We start from the raw sequence: 17,121 nt of genomic DNA on the forward strand, positions 1-17,121 counted from the left end.
AATTGTTTTGGGTGAGAATTGGGAAAATTCTCTAGTCTCTGTCACAGCCTAGATGACACACCACTGGAGACTGTCTGTCCAACTCCAGTGACCCTGATTTATGCCCCACAGGTTATCTTTGATCACTCATTTGACTTTCTTGGTATCCTAATGCTAGGGAGTGTAGCCTTGGGTGAAGCAAACTAGTGTTCTCTTTTGGTGTGTGGTTATGTTGGTGTCTGGTTTACATATCAGCCTCTTGGGAGTTGGGAAGCACAGCTTAGTTCTGCAGAGCTAGACCATTCTTGGTATAATTGAGAAAATCAAGTTTCTGTACCTAATAATCCTGCTCACACTGTGAGGCAATCATGCCCCTTCCCTGCCTAAGAAGCTAGTTCTTAGGTTTCTTTCCCCCCTTCCCTGTTTCTATTTTCAATATAATCTTTATTGAGGCAAGACCTGTTTTGTCTTAAAACAATTTTTCAGAAGTAATTTAAACAGAAAAAAATAACTTCCATTCATTTTCTTAAGGAAAAAAAAAAATCTCCTGTAACTGTAAACTTTGTCTACACTGAATAAAATTCATCACGCTGATCAATTCAGGCAAAACACCTCGCTTCTGAAGCAGAAATGGTCTGCAAATTCTGAAACCGTTTTTCACTTACTTGGCTATGATCAATCTCATTTAAATCCATCAAGTTATTAATTGCCTGGTCTCTGGGATTATGAAGCCACTTACAGTAAACTTGGGATGAGCTTTGCTCTATTCTCAAATGATGGGAGCTCTGGCGTCTGCCTTCTTTCTCCTTGGGCACACTCTTTTCTATGGTGATCTCTGCTTAAGCAATGGCCATTGATCTTATATTCTCTAGTCTAGGAATTGTATTACACTCCTCCATATATAAAAAAAATATATAAAAAATAAATTTTTAATTTTATATACCAGCTTCCTAATACGCTAGGTGGGCCAAGACAGCATGGGGGATAACATATTGGGGATGCTCAGGTGCTGAAATGAACCTCGGAGCACAAAGCAGTCCATTGTTTCCATCCATTGTTACGGGGTTTTGCAATGAAGGGGGGTATTTAAGGTGGTGGAAATAACATGTTATTTACCCCTGGGAAGCAGCAGCTTGATGTAGAGGGAAAAGCACTGGACTGGGTGTCGGGGGATCTAGTCACAGCTCTGCTTTTAGCTGTGCAACCTTGGGCAAGTAACTTCACCTCTCTGGGTCCCAATTTCCACTTTGTAAAATGAGTGGATTATTTTAAATGATGTCTATTGGATTGGGGATGAATGCAACACAGAGCAGGGCAAGGAAGGAAAAGTGGCCAGAGAGAATGAGAAGCAAGAAATAATGGCTTCAGAAACCTAAATGTGCACAGACTAATTTGACTGTGAGGTGAAATTTAAGACCATAAGCCTGGATAAATTATTAGGAGTGCTCAGATGGGTGAAAAATTCAACCCTGTTACAAAGAGAGCCGGTGCTCTGGAATCTGAAATCCTATCTCTGATGCGCTCTGTGCACAGGCAGCTTCATCTTCCTGAAGGCTCCCTCATCTAGAAAATAGAGAGGCTGTGATCATTTATACGCAAGCGTGAACAGCATATCATTTACAGAAGCACCAGAGATTAAGATGCCTTCTGTTCAGGCTGTGCCTCTATAATCTCTGGCAGTTTGAAGGCAGGAGGCAAGGGAGGGTGAGCTAGTAGGGGAAAGATGTCATGCCGACGTGTTGGGTATGGTGCTTGTCTGCATTTCTGAGAACGCTATTGTATAGAAGCCGCCCAGGATATTATCTATTGCTTGGATGTAATGAAGGAACTACATCTTAATAGTGAGAAATGGAAAACTTCAGAACTTCATAAATACTTAATAATCACACTACATGTTACATTGAATTATGCTCAAACAATGATAAAACTTATGAATGCAGCACAGAGGAGGGCAAAGTGTCCTTGGACTGCCACTAATTTGTTGGCTTATCTTGGGCATGTCACTTAGCATCTCTGGATTTAAATAACTTCACTGTAAAACATAGGGAAAGGAGAAGGCTGAGATGATTTCTGAGCTCCCTTCTAGCTGTTAGATTTAACTCAATGACTCTGGGGTCTGTCATGAGCCAGTCATGAATTCAATAACAGTCCTGAAATACCTGTTCAAAGGATAAATACATCCCCCCAGCTCCATTCAAGGCTCTTTAGAGTCTTCCCAGTATAACCTCCCACCATTCCCGGCCAAGCCTCTACCTAATCCTGTCTACTTGCACACACGCCATTTCTATTCATACTTCCAGCCTTGCTTATGCTGTTCCCTTTGTAGAATAGCCTTTCCTCTCATTTATCCACCTGGGAAAATGTTACATACTGTCCAAGATACAGTTTTAATTGTCATTTCCTCTGTGGAGGTGAACTGTTCCCTGGTCACTCTTATGGGCTCCCTCATAACGCTGCTACAGCATATGTCATATTGTGTACATACCTAGTGAAATTTATATCTGTTGACTGTTAGATTGTTGGTGACTTGGACACAGTGATTGTCTATCATGTCAGTGCCTACACCCATTTTTGTCACAGAGGAAGGGTATATAACCCAACGCTTCTTGAACGAACTGCAAAGATGGTGGATTTCAGAATCATAATTCAATGATTTTGGGCCCCCAAATGCCAATCTAAGCTAGACCTCACATTATGAGCAGGTAACTTGTTAGGACTCCTTGCTCCAGCTAAAGTTGGAGGAGGCTTCTTGTAGAAGCTCCTGAGGATCAGTTTGAAAACCACGGATTTCCGACCCCATTTTTTACTTTTTGATAAAGCTATTGGAAGCCTAGTAATGCTTCTGAGCTGCTGTAGCCTTCACTTGAGCAAGGCTGGATTTCACTTGGGGGAAGAGACCAAAAGTAAATTCTCTCAGCATCAATTGAAGAGGAGCCCTGGTGGCACAGCGGTTTAGCAGTCAGCTGCTAACCAAAAGGTTGGAAACCCTATGAGGCAGTTCTACTCTGTCCTATAGGGTTGCTATGAGTTGGAATTGACTCGACGGCTATGGGTTTGGGTTTTTGGTTTGTATCAGTTGAGGAATTAGGCACCATAAGCAGCACATTACTTAGAGCAGTATTTTTCAGTGGAAGAGTAGTGCTACTGGCGTTTTGGGTACAAACACATAGGCGTTTTGGGTACAAACACATAGGCGTTTTGGGTAGGACATTTTCATTGTGCAGGATTGTCCTGTCTAGTATAGGATATTTAGCATTCCTGATCCTAGTCCACCAAAAGTCAGTAGTAACACTGCCCCTTCCCCTCCAGGGTCTACGGAAGCCCTATGGAGCAGTTGTACTCTGTCCTACAGGGTTGCTACGAGTTGGAATTAACTCGATAGCAACAGGTTTTATGATTCACTAGGAACTTTAACAAATGTTATCTAATTGGTCCTTCTTGTGATAAGAGGGGAGATTTTCTATTACACTCATTTTAAAGATAAACTGAGTCTTGAAGTTCAGTGGTGCCAGCTCAAGTCTCACAGTCAGTACATTTCAAAGGTGGGATTGGAAACCAGGTTTTCTGACTCCTAGGCCACTCCATTCCCCCAAAAGTTTCTAGGAAACCAGAGAGGCAGGAGTAGAGTTATGCATTCTATAATTGGCTTTGGTGTTGATGGGATATGTGGCTAGTTTGCCAAGCGAGAAACTGGAGATAAAGAAAAAAAAAAAAAAAGATTATGTATTTGGCTGCTCTCAGAGCATTCTCAGATGATTAGACATGCTATATTAAGTGCTGGATTAAAATGAGTCCAGGATGCCCATTAGCAGATTTAGCACACATTAAAATCGGCAGTGAAATAGATGGATACTGTGATGTATTGTATTCATGACTAATTTAGTAAAGTAGGTTTAATGAGAAGAAAATGTATTTTACTACATGATTTTGAAAGTTTTAGTCTTATCCTTGACCCAAGTCTACCACCAGGAAATGGCACTCTGGAAGTGCTCTCTGTCTCTCTCTCTACCTTAAAAACTGTCTAGATTGTCACTCACTGTCAAAATCCTGGAGCCAGAAACAGAAGAGTCAACAGAACAGTGAAGACCTTGTAGGCTGACTTTTGTAGCCCTGAAAAGTGCTAGATCCTATACCAGCATCCATCTATTGCTGGCAGTAAAGCCTGGCCACGCTTTCTTGAAAAAGGCAGCAGAGTGGTCGTCATTGCATTTAGCAGCCTGCAGAGCACCAGTATTGAATGCTGAAGTCCTGAACTAATTGATTAATGACATCTACTGCAAAGACAGTAGAGCCATCTTGCAGGAAGACAACGCATACCCCTCTACAGCTTCACCAGAACCAATGACCTGAGGTCCTTTTCACCCTCTTGATTGCTCTCCTAGTCAGAAAATGGAGGTAAAACGGAAATTCCCCAAAGAAGGTACCTACAAATGCACATCGGTTGTCTGAGAGACTCATGGTTTTCAAATGGGTAGTATTGCATAGTGGTTAAGAGCAAGAACGTGCTGGCTGTATTTCTTTGGGAAGGTTAATAAGCACTTTGGGATCCAGGTTTCCAATCTGTAAAATAGGGATAATAACATTACCAGTCTCATAGGGTCACGGTAAATGGGAATAAATAAATACATATTAACTATCATCATCATTATTGTTGTTATTATATTATTGCTGCTGAGTAAAGTACTAACATGAAATGTCAGAATGTCCAATGAGTAATAATGTCAAAATTAAAAATCTTGATTTATTTTGAATTATCTGGGGTGAATGAAACAGAATATGGATTACTCAAGCCCTTGATCCCATTTCATAGATTCATCGAATATTTCAGTTGGCAGAACCTGGAACACTGTTTAATCCAAATCTCCTACTTTAGTGAAGAGAGTGATGAAGACAAGAGAAATTAAAACCTTGCTGGTGAAAGCTTGGTAGGAGGGGCTAAACTCATTGACTAAACAGCAGAGGTATGCTGTGTAGCCACTCATGTCCTTCTATATTTTCATGACTAGTGAGTTGGAATCGACTCGATGGCACTGGGTTTTTAGTGAAAAGATGCATGATATTTAAAGATGCAATGAGCAGTGGATTGAGAGGGAGAAGAGTCTTGGGTCTTAATTCTGCCTCTGGCATTACTCTGAATGACTGTTCTCAGTCTCGATTTCTCTGTTTGTAAAATGAGAGAGTTGGGTTATATGATCATTACAAAATGTTAGCGTAATAATATTTTGTGTAAATACAATCCCTAATGAACAGTTAAGTCTTTCCAATTATGAAGTCCATTTTTTCAGCAGAATGTTCAAGCACCTGGGTGCAATTTTTTTTTTTTAATTACTGATTATTTAAAAAACAAACAAAAACCAATTTAAAAAATGAGCAGACCATGGAAACCAGCTTGCTCATCTGTAGGACAGCTTATTGGGTTGGAATATTTTGCCTCTGGCAAATGAGACTCAGTTAATTCCAGGCATTTATTTATTGACCTGCTAGAATAGAGTGATTTGTTTTTCTTTCATTTGTGTCAGAAATCACCAGCTAAAACTATTAAAGAGATGCCCAATTGGTCCCGAAAAGGAATAATATTCTGTGATTTGTCAGACTGCGATGTCACTAGCTATCCTCTAGTTAATATACAGACAGTCCCCGGGTTATGACCGTCAGACTTACTGACAGCTCATACTTAAGAAAGGACTGCCATAATGAGTTAAATACAATGGCTCCTACACACACACTACTTAGTGATGCTCATATGAAAACATTGCATGGTTTTGGAAGTATTTCTTAAATGTTTTATATGCATACCCAGTATGCATAGAAAGGTAAAATATATATTATATACTAAGACAAACATTTGACTAACTGTTGCTAAATAAGAACTGTATGTACCTGTTCCAACTTACCTACAAATTGTACTTAAAGACAGACTTAGGAGCAGATCTTGTTTGTAACTTGGGAACTGCCTATGTGTGCTTTCATTCTAAGGTAAGCTCCTTCTGAATTTAGGAACAATAACAATTGCCTGCCACAAGCATGGAAGCCAACCAAATGATCACTTTTTCAAGGAAATATGTATCTCTTTAACATAAAAATGGAAAATAACGTGCAGCCCCATTTAAACATTAAGTATATAAAGTTGTTGGATCGCAACGAAATGCAAGACCCTTGTTCCAATGGGGAGGCAGCAAGACATAATTTTCAGGAGCAGGTTGTCTTGGTCATCATCACCTGTGCCCCTAGACATGCTACAGAGTGGTTGGCAAGGTAAGATTTGTTGCTCTTCCTGTGTTTGTCTCCTGATTTATTTGCCTTAAAAAATGCCATAGGGGATACTCATTTCTTGATTGAAGGGGTTGGCTAGATGAGTGTATGACATGAACTGGCCAGAACAATGGCCTGAATTCAACACATATTTATTGAGCACCCATAGCAGTTACAAACATCCTTGACCACTGCATTTCTTTGCCAAAACAGGATACCCCTTAACTACATTATTGATGAGTGGATGATTGCATGCTAGAAGCATATGTTTCAAACCTACATTATCAGCTCTCTTTATTTTCTGGAATATAAAACCAAAGAAATCCTTCAGGCCAAAGACAGAGAAAATTTAACACTTTTCAGCTCCAAAGTAATGCATTTCCACCTTCCAAAATCCTGGCCCTCCCAAGAAATAAACAAGGCAATGAAGTGAATAAGTATGATTCCCACCAAAAAGTGTTTATTATTAAAGCCATTTTGATCTACTAGAGGCTGGAATTGACCACCTAACTAATTTTCCCATCAGTGATATAATTCCCGTGGGAGAAAGATGTGGCAGTCTGCTTCCGTAAAGATTACAGCCTTGGAAACCCCATGGGGGCAGTTCTACTCTGTCTTACAGGGTTGCTATGAGTTGGAATTGACTTGAAGGCAATTTTTTTCTTTTTTTGGTTAATATAATTCCATATGCAACAAAGGCCTGAAAATGGCATGCTTGACCAACATCAGGGGCTGAGATTATGTCTCAGCTATTTTCCTGGCAGAGCATCTTACAAGTTACCATCCGTGCCTGTAACCAGGCCCCGTAAACTAGGGCCCTAAGAAAGGAAATAACCTGCCATAGATCCTGGAGCCAGAGATAGAATCTAGTGCCCTTGGTCACATCAGCTTGACTTCTCAGGTGCTTTGCCAAAGACAGAGAGGGGGAAAAAAATTACCTCACTGAGTTTCCAGGGTAAATGACAACCATAATATATACAATTAAGAATTCGGATGTTCTGAAGGAATAGCTTCCTCTACAATGCCTGAGCACTGTGTCAGTCCTTGTGTTGTGAGAGAAAAATATTGAGTATCAAAATGTTGACCCATTATAGATGGCATGGCTGCATTTGTTTTGCTTCCTGACCCAGTCAGGCATACAAACAAAACAAAACAAAACTCCTGCTTGAGGCATAAATACCACAGATGAAGGTGGAGAAGTAGGCAGTAGATGCTAAATTTGGGAGTAAATGTTAGCTAGGTGCTTAATGTTTTACTCATAACCTCAACCAGTTTTACTTTAGCGAATGGAAGGTATAACCCATTGCTGTCAGGTCGATTCTGACTCATAGCAACCCTATAGGACAGAGTAGAACTGCCCCATATTTTCCAAGGAGTGCCTGGCAGATTCGAACTGCCAACCTTTTGGTTAGCAGCTGTAGCACTTAACCACTATGCCACCAGAGTTAAGGTCAGGATCCTTAATACAATCTCAAGAATTAGATTAATTACCTTCAGTTTTATTTTAGGTTAAGCAATGCATGAAAGAAAATTATTTATCTTTTCATTGATGCATGAGATGGGAAGAAACTCATTTTTATTAGTAAATAGTAAAAATGCTCTTTTTAAATCATTCCCCTCACCTACTCATACTGAGGAATAGCCATAATGCTTTTTCTTTCATCTCCAGACCCCTATTACCATGATAGGATAATTATTGACAATTGATTTAAAACTATTAATCCAATGGTAAGAGCTATTTCTGAACCATTGAAACCTCACTAGTTCCAATCTTTTTTTTTTTCTTACTCCCAAGAAGGAAATGTTCAGGGCCAAATAAACTAAACCACACAAAATACACAGTATTTCAGTTAACAGAACCTGACCAACCAGAAATCTAAACAATCAAATATTTTTTCTTTAGTATCCCACTGAAATGAAATAAATGACAACAAAAGCAAAATACATTCATATTAGAAATTAAAAGCATTCAAAAATGCATTCAGCTTAAACTACCCTACTTGTATAGTGACTATACTATATTTATATGAAATTATCAACCATTATAGATTCAGTCATGCCCCTTACAAAGTACTTTCATATACTTACAATCTGAGTTTCATGACAGCTTTTTGAGATAGGTATGGCAAGAGTTCCCATTAACATTTTATGGATGAGATCATATTATACTTACTAAGACAAGATACACACACACATTATATATATATATATATATAAAATTCTGAATAAAAACTTTCAGTTTATTTTTAAGTTGCAATTCAAGAAAGCAGCAAGCACCATTCATGAAACATTTTATTCTGTGATAAAACTGAATCCATATGAAGCAAACTCCAAATCTCACATTCTTCAGTGAGACATGGCCCCTCCTTGCTAGCCTGCATATCCTGAGCATCTTTGGGATGCTGGGGACAAGTGGCTTTTTCTGCTTTCTTAGCAGAAGCTTCAAAGCAGAGTCCCATGTCTTTCCTTCTTCCCAGTTTCTAGTCCTTGATTGCCATGAGAATGTTTTTTAGACATTCTAAAGCAGTGCTGTCCAATAGAACTCTCTCTGATGATGGGAATGTTTTATATCTGTACAGCCCAATAAGGTAGCCATTAGCCACATGTAGTCGTTTAGTGCTTCAAGTGTGGTTAGTGTGACTGAGGGACTGAATTTTTTAATTTTAATTAAAATTTAAATTTAGCCACATGTGGCTAGTGGTTACCATATTAAACCGAATGTTTTAGAGAGTTCAAGATTTTGGTTCTGAGGGCCCAGAGCACTCTGGCAACAGCATCCTTGCAGGACCATCCAATGAGAGTAGGACAGAAGTTATGTATTTAATCACGAGTTGTGCCTTACTTTGTTCTAGAGAGGGTTTGAAGCAGAATGTTGGTGTTAGGCAATAAGAACATATACAGGATCTTTAAGCAAAGGATAACAAATGGGGGATGTGTTGTGGTTAAAAAAATAAGAGACAAAAGAGAAGAATGTTGCTATTTGAATTAAATGTGAATTTGTAAACCTTACATCTTAGAGTGTACAATCCAATTATAGAGAAGAACTTTGTCCTTGCCAATGCAATTACTGTTATTATTAGTGGCTCTAGAGTTGGCCCCCAACTCATGGTGACCCCATGCACAACAACAAAATGCTGTCTGGTTCTATGCCATCCCTGTGAAAAGCCGCAGATCTAACCATCGTGATCCATAGGGCTGTCTTAGTCTGGAAGCTCTGCTGAAACCTGCTTAGCATCATAGGAACTTGCAAGCCACCACTGACAGACAGGTGGTGGCTGTGCATAAGGCTCATTAGCCAAGAATTGAGCCTGGGTCTTCCCATGGAAGGCAAGAATTCTATCACTGAACCACCAGTAACCCCATATGTAATTCCTAGGGATAGGCTTACAAAAATCCAATTAATGAGATTTTACTATGAATTGGAAAGAGAAGTGAGAAGAAATAAACTTTGGGTTCTGCTGTGTTAGAGTTAACTAGAGCACCAGGACTATCTCTAATAAAAGTACCTACTTGACAGAATTGTGAAGGTTCAATAAAATTATTTGTTCCTAGCATGGTCAGCATTTGATAGATATTAGCACTTCCAGTGATCATTTATTTCTGCCTAGATCTTTTTAAAGAGCTCTTCCAAGTCTCAATGAGAACAAGAGGCTGCCTACAGTCACTAGTTTTGGAAAAATTATTCTGTTGGGAACAGACCATTGAAGAGGGAATACAGACAGTGTAAGTGCAGGTTGAAAAGTGCCACACTGCCACCCCCACTTGTGAATTGATATCATAGGGAGAATCGTTACTGTGGAAGGTGGGTCCTATCTCTCAAGTGTGCTGGGTCAGACGACATTGCAATAGTGAGAACAGAGGGAGAAAGAGCAGGAAGAAAACGTAGCTAAGAGGACTGCTTGTATTTTTGGTGTTTATTGTGTAAAACTAAACATATTTCACTGAAGCTGATGTTCTTGCCAAAGGAAATCAAAGTAGGCAGCCTGGGAGAGCATTCAAGGCACCATAGGGGTAGTGGAAAGGGCATTAACCCTGGAGTCAAGTCAACTGGATTCTAATCCTAGCTCTTCAATCACACCACTTAGAGTAATGATCATCTTTTGGTCCCAAAATTCTCCTTCTTGGATCTTTAAGGTGATTCCAGCCCTAATCCTCAGTAGTATAACTCTAAATATGAAAGCACATGCAGGGTCTAGCCTTCCAGGCTTCCTGAAATCCTGCTGCTCTTTCAGGAAAGCCCACTGGTTTAGTCCTCAGCTGATTTCTGCAATCCTGAAGCTCAAGTTGCATGAATAGTGGTATCTCCAGCAACATGCATAGAAACAGTTGGGAGGGTGGGAGTGAGTGACAGTGGGTGGGAGAACAGTTTAAAGAGAAAAGGGTTGGAAAAAAGAGTAATGCTTATGAAAGAAAATCAGGCCTCCCTTTAACATTCTCTTGCTATATTCCCCAGTAACAGCTATCCAAGGCTTCATGCTAAAATGAGAGTATGAAAATACCTCAAATTTTGGAGTTAAAAAAAAATTTTAAGCAGACCTGAATTTGAATCAAAGCTCTGGATTCAAGATATCTAACTTCAGTTTCCTTATTTGTGTGATACTTCAGCTATTGTGAAGTTTAAATGTGATAATATCACCTATTATCCATAATATAAAAGACAAGTTAAAGAAATAAACACAGAGAGCTGCTTAGAGTTCTATATCTAGAGGAATGTATATAACACATAGAATGTGGAGAAAAGGGTTCTGAGGAGAGAAAGAGCCATAACTAGCAGCGGGGGGGAGTAGTAGAAAGCCCTGTCTCTGCATTGAGGAGCCTCTTCCTTTGTGTAGCCTCACAATTCTCTGGTTTCTGAAAGCCACAGAAGTGTTTATCAGAATAGCATCCCTAATTGTTTTTTAAATACTACCAACAGGAGGACTCACTGCGCAGGCAGAAGAAGTGACACCCGCTCCTTGTTCCTCCCAAGCAGGGTCCGGGAGCGGGGGAGGCAGAGGATCAGGAAAGGCAGATCACCATTACCGACATCTCTAGATCTCTTGCCCACCTTACTTCTTTTCTGCTTAGGAGGAACGCTGGCCAACGAGGAGCCTACGGCTCCCGGCCAGAATAAGCTCCCAGCCTCGAAGAACTTTCAGTACCGCGGACAGCGTTTCTCTCCACTGTGGGCACTCCATCTCAGGCTCCCGCCTGGTCCTACCTTGCCCCTGGCGCTCTCTTCGACCCCTTACCTCGGGGGAGGGGGGAGAGGGAGAGGCGGATTTTCACCATGTGGCCCACGCCAACTCCGGCCAGTAGCTGTCTCTGCCACTTCGGCAATAATCTCTTTCCCAGAGCAGTTCCTCCGAGCCTCGCAGCTCAAGACCTCAACGAACCAAGCTTCGCACACGCAGGGGGCGAGAGCCCTTGCTGCTCCAGCCTGCGTCTGTCCTCCGCCTTCCTTGCTTGCCTCTGGTCATTTGACTTGTATTTTGCTCTTCAGTCGCAATAAAAAAATACACTTTTGGGTGGGAAGAGGTGGGTGACTCAGGAGGGAGATAGAGGTTGAGGGCTACGTCCCGAGTGAACACGCTGCCTAACCAGGCCCCCTAGATTCGTGGGAAACAGACGTGCATGGAGTGGGAGGAGAGAGAGGAGGCTTTGATGGGGTGAAATAGTGCGGGCCATAGTCCTCTCTCTGGGGCTGACCCCCTTGGGCAGGGAGCTTCCCTGGACACTTCTCACGTCACGTCCTCCTCGCTGTCCCTGGTGTGTCACCTTTCTGGGGAGAGATACCCCTCGGGGAGCGCTGGCCTGGTCAGGGCGCCAGGCTCAGCTAGTCTCTTTGAAGAGTTTGCTCTCAGGTAAAAGGGCAGACGTTACTCCCGCCCTCCCCTCCTCCGACTGGGGCCGGAAAAGCTTCTGTGCTTTTCCGTGAGCTCAGTCCGAGGCAGAGAACGGAGCCACGGGATCAGGGTACACGCCGGGTCGGGGAGGGAAGGATGGGCCTCGTGCCGGTGTCGGCGGAGACCCAGGCGCCCCGGACACTGCTCCCGGCCCCCTTCTCCGCCCCTTGCTCCAGCTGCGCTGGGGCTGAGTGTCCCCCAGCCTCTCTTGGCAGCTCCGACGAGTCGGAAAACAGCGTCCCCCCCACCCCGGGCTCTGCCCAGGACCCATTCCGGGTCAGATCCGGAAAGACCCCCACCCAGCTCTTTCCTTCTTCCAGGGGACCCCTTCCCAGAGGGCGCCCTCAGCCTCCGCGCCATGTTCCTGCTTCCCCGCTCCCGGTGGCTTCGGCTCCCTGGTTCATTCAGAGAGAGACAATCTTCCCAGTCTGGGGGGTCCGGCTGGGCCCGGGGGCTCCGGTTGGGCTCCGGGGGCGCGGAAAGGGACAGACTGAGGCGAAAGGGGCAGTTCACTCACCCGAGGGGCTGGAGACGATGGGCAGGCTGCGGGTCAGAGGCTGGCGGTCCGCACTTGCAGCGCCGGGCTCAGCCTCTCGGGCTGTGATGGGGGGTGGTGGTGGCAAAGGAAGGCAGGAGGCAGCCGCTGCTGCTGAACAGCTCCTCAATTATTCAGATCGCCACCCCCCACACACACCTTCCAGAGCCTGCCAGTCCTCCCTCCAGCTCGCCTGTCTCCACCTCCCTGGAGTCACGTGGCCGGCCCAACCCCTCACATTATTGAGCCGAAGCCTCTCACCAGACACCCGCTTCCCCCCAGTCCCCCTCGCTCAGCTCTGTCTGCCCCTCTACTTCTCGTTGGCCTTCTGAGCTTCGGGGGGTATTGGCCCCAGCATCTCAGGCCGCCCGGAGGCGGAGAGTCCCGGGGATGAGGGGAGCTCCCTGCCCTGGGAAAGCTAGGCCGGGCAGGAATCTGCAGTGTCGATGTGCTGGGAAGACACCTGCCAGTATCTTGCTCCTCCTCTGCTAGGCTCGGCGCTGAACAAAGCTTGCTCCCCAGACTTGCTTCCTGCCCTCTGAAAGCTTCCCTCCTCCTCCTCCTGAGACCTTGCTGCTCTTAAACTTCTTCCACGTCCCTCAGCACTGCTGGAAAGAAAAGATTGGGGAGGTTGGTTTCTTCACTCCTTCTAAAGAAGGCAAGAGCCCCTTCTTCTCCAAGGCTCAAGTGGGACAAGCTTATCTTTATGTTCTCAGTATTTTACCGACGGAAAGACTGTGGATTTGAGGTTTGAGGACTGACCAGGAATTCCGGTCTGTGACCTCAGGATATTTAACATCTCCTATTCTTTCTTCTCTCATCTGTGACATACCACCTCAAAGGACTGTTATGAGAATTAAAAATGATGTTCTTGAAATTGCCTAGCTCAGTGCTGGGCATATATTTGGATTTCAATTAATGAGAATCCTCCTCCCCCTGCCTCTGTTAAAATAAATTTCAAAGAACACAAAGGATATAATGCGTGCCGGTAGAATTGAGGCATTTTTTTTTTTTTAACTTGAGAGGGGTCTTCTGCGAGGTCTGGCTAGACAAATAACCTATCTAAGGGGGAAAGGAGAGACAGGCTTATGTTTTGCATGGGCTCTTTTAAGCTGAGTGTTGCAGAGCCGTGTAGTCTCAGAAGGATGGAGACTGGGTGGTACCAATCCAGGCATGTTTGGCCTCATCAGTGAATGAATTCTTTAATACGCATTGAGTAGATTGATTTGGATGGAAGCTATCTACATGGATTCTTACACCTTTGGTCCGAGCCCTCAAAACACATGGGAGGTAATAAAATGTAACACCCTTACCCTTGGGAACAAATTCAGTAGGCTTGTTTTTGGCGAGAATACTGGCTGACTGACACCCCCTCTGAAGAGTGGAGCACTTCAAATCTAGCTCTAGGGTGTGGGTCTTCCCTGGGTCTCAAGAGTGCTGTGTTCGCCCCAGAAAGGTGGGATATCTTTGCCAGGAGAGTCTCTGTAAGCTCACCTAGCTCAAACTCACTGCTGCCTTAGACCGGCATCCAGACCCGAAGTCTTGAGACATGCCGTAATTTAAGATGTCTGAGTAGTCGTGCAGAGTACGTCAGTACATCAGCCCTCCTGAGATCCCCGAGAAGCTGCGAAATGTTACAGAAAACGCAAAGAATTAAAGAATAAGAAGGTTGGAGTCTAAGTGCAAACTCTGCCAGTTATTGTATCATGTTTGGCAAATCACTTGAACTGTAAGCGCCTCATCTTTAAAATGGGAATAAGATGTCTATTTCCCCCATGAGATTGCCGTCATGTCTAAATAAGATAATGCAGAGAAGCCGTGCTATTAATATTATGGACTGAAGGAACTCTTGAGCCTTTTCTAGTCCAGGTGTATTATGGGGGTGAAGGAAGCTGGGATTTGTCACGGAATGGGCTGGTTTGGTTTTTTTGGTTGGCGGCAGCCACTAAAATGTTGGTGTGTTTCTGTAAGCCTGCTTATGTGCATGTAATTTAAGAAGTGAATTCAAGAAGTGTTTCGAGAGCAGTATTTGAGTTTCACTCTTCTCTGTGATAATTTCTGGATTCAATACTTTAATTTTTCTGTTTAAAAGAATTGTCTGGTCTAGGGAAAATTTGGCTTCCTATTCCCACCCATCTCTGTGATGTCATCAGGAAACATGAGAAAGGGGAGAATGAGCATGAAGTCATTTCATTTGGCTCCAGACATGGTGCTTTCATGAGCACAGTTACTTGGACAAGTATAAATTTCAGAAAATTTTGGGCCGTTTCACTAGAAATTGCTCCAGGACTCTGAATATTTTTTTTCTTTGAAATCAAACCAATTTTGAATGCCCAACTCAACTTTACCCAGCAAAGGGAAGAAAGGGGACAAATTTTGCATAAATTGCTATAGAAAATTACACTTGAACAAGTTATTTCTTGATCAGGGTTTTCTTGGGTCCTCCTCCCTTACTTAGAAGTGCTTATCTTTCACCTGGTGATTCCTGCCTTTTTTTTTTTTTTTTTATAAGTCACCGCAAGTTCTCCCCAGCTGTAGGTAAAGCATTAATGAACCAATAAATAGAAATGCAGTTGACAGAAATATAGTCAAACATTTACAGCCTCACACAGCAGCAATAATTGGCACAAATCTTAGTCCCACAGTTCAGCAACGATATTGGAGTGACTGCTAATTAGATCTCGAAAGCACACATCTTAGTTTTCTTGTTTCAACAACTGGGATATGGCTGTGTTGAATTCTTTGTTTAACATGTTCTAGGCACTGGGGCACAGTCATGCACAATACTGGAAAGGCTCCTGTTCCTCTCAAGCTTACAGTCAAGTGGAAGGAGTCAGACCATAAACAAGTAAACTAAGAACCCAGACACAAGAGCGATGAAGAAAATAAAACAGAATCAGATGACAAGAAGTCAAGGGGGCTACTTAGTTGAGTGGTGGAGATTGACATAAGCTAATGAAGAAGCCCAGGCACAAAGGCTGTTTTTCTCCAAGGAAGGGGCAGGGTCTTCTTACATAAGGCTTTTTGCCAAAAGTCTTTGCCATTGGCAGGACAGTCGCTAAAATCCCTCGTTATTGACCTTGATGGGTGATGGTTTGATCATGAGGGAATTGGCCAGATGCCTTAAAAACAACAATCTGTTTTTGTCGCATGACTCAGGGTGATGAGTACCTAATCCTTTTGTCTAGAAGGACCCCAAGATCATTAAAGCCCTTGACTTTTGCCTCTAACCAGTTTCAAAAGCTGACCAAAGATTGCAATAACCCTGCTAGAGACTGGTCCAGAGCCCTCAGAAGGGAGAAGGTGCCCCTGGGCAGCAGGAGGAGAGAAGACATGCAAGCAGGACCTAGTATATCATAGGCATACATTAAGATCTATTGAGCAAATAACCTGCTGCTAGGATTCTACCAGTTGGGCTGGGAATTTACGAGCTAATTATCTCTGTGTAATTGTCCTTTGGGCATCTTACTTCTAAGACGAAGGAGGAGAATACTGATCTGAGCATGCCTGGCTCATTCCTCCCAAATTTACAATTGTCTATAGCATTCTCCCACCCCAAGCAGAGTGAATAAAGTTGCATGGTGGTTGGTGAAGCTCTGGAAAGAGATCACCAGTGTCAAAAAAACTATGTTTCCTTGACAGAGAAGGAAACATTAGAGCAAACATTCTTCCCATTTATTATGATTTTTTTCTTTTAAATACATTAACTTTTATACTTAGATAAATTTGTTAAATTATTAAGGAAGCTTCTATCACTACCTTAAATGGAAAACTGATGTCAGTTACTATAAATACAAAGAAACCATTTAAATAAATAGAACAAAAATGAAACAATGCTATTATATTCATGCTAAATACTATTGTGCGCTCACGAACCAAGGTTTGTTTTTTCTTTGTTTAAAAAAATATATATATATCAGCTGTTAAAGAGGTTTTGTGGAGTTCTTGGATGGTGCAAATGGTTAAACCCTTGACTACTAGCCTAAAGGTTGGGCTGTTCTCTACACACACAGGATCGCCATGAGTCAGAATAGACTCTATGACAACTAGCAACAACAACAAGAGAAGTGTTAAAGACATATTGGAGCCAAACTGAAACTTTCTCCGTGAAGTAATAAAAAAGATTGAAAGACAATTAGAAATGGAATAACTTTCTTACTATGCAGTTATAGACCATTTAATGCTGAGTCCTAAACTCATTGCCATGCAGTCAATTTCAACTCATAATGACCCTATAGGACAGGGTAGAACTGCCCCATAGGGTTTCCAAGGTGCAGCTAGTGGATTTGAACTGCCAACCTTTTGGTTAACAGCTGTAGCTTTTAACAACTGTACCACAAGTCTCCTTGCTAAGTCCTAATACCATCTAAATCAGTGCTTCTCTAACTTTAATGTGCATACAGATCACCTTGGGATCTTGTTAAAAATACAGAATTGGATTCAGTAGGTCTGGCTTGAGACCCAAGATCT

This window comes from Loxodonta africana, chromosome 23, assembly GCF_030014295.1.
Source record: "Loxodonta africana isolate mLoxAfr1 chromosome 23, mLoxAfr1.hap2, whole genome shotgun sequence".
NCBI classification, from domain to species: domain Eukaryota; kingdom Metazoa; phylum Chordata; class Mammalia; order Proboscidea; family Elephantidae; genus Loxodonta; species Loxodonta africana.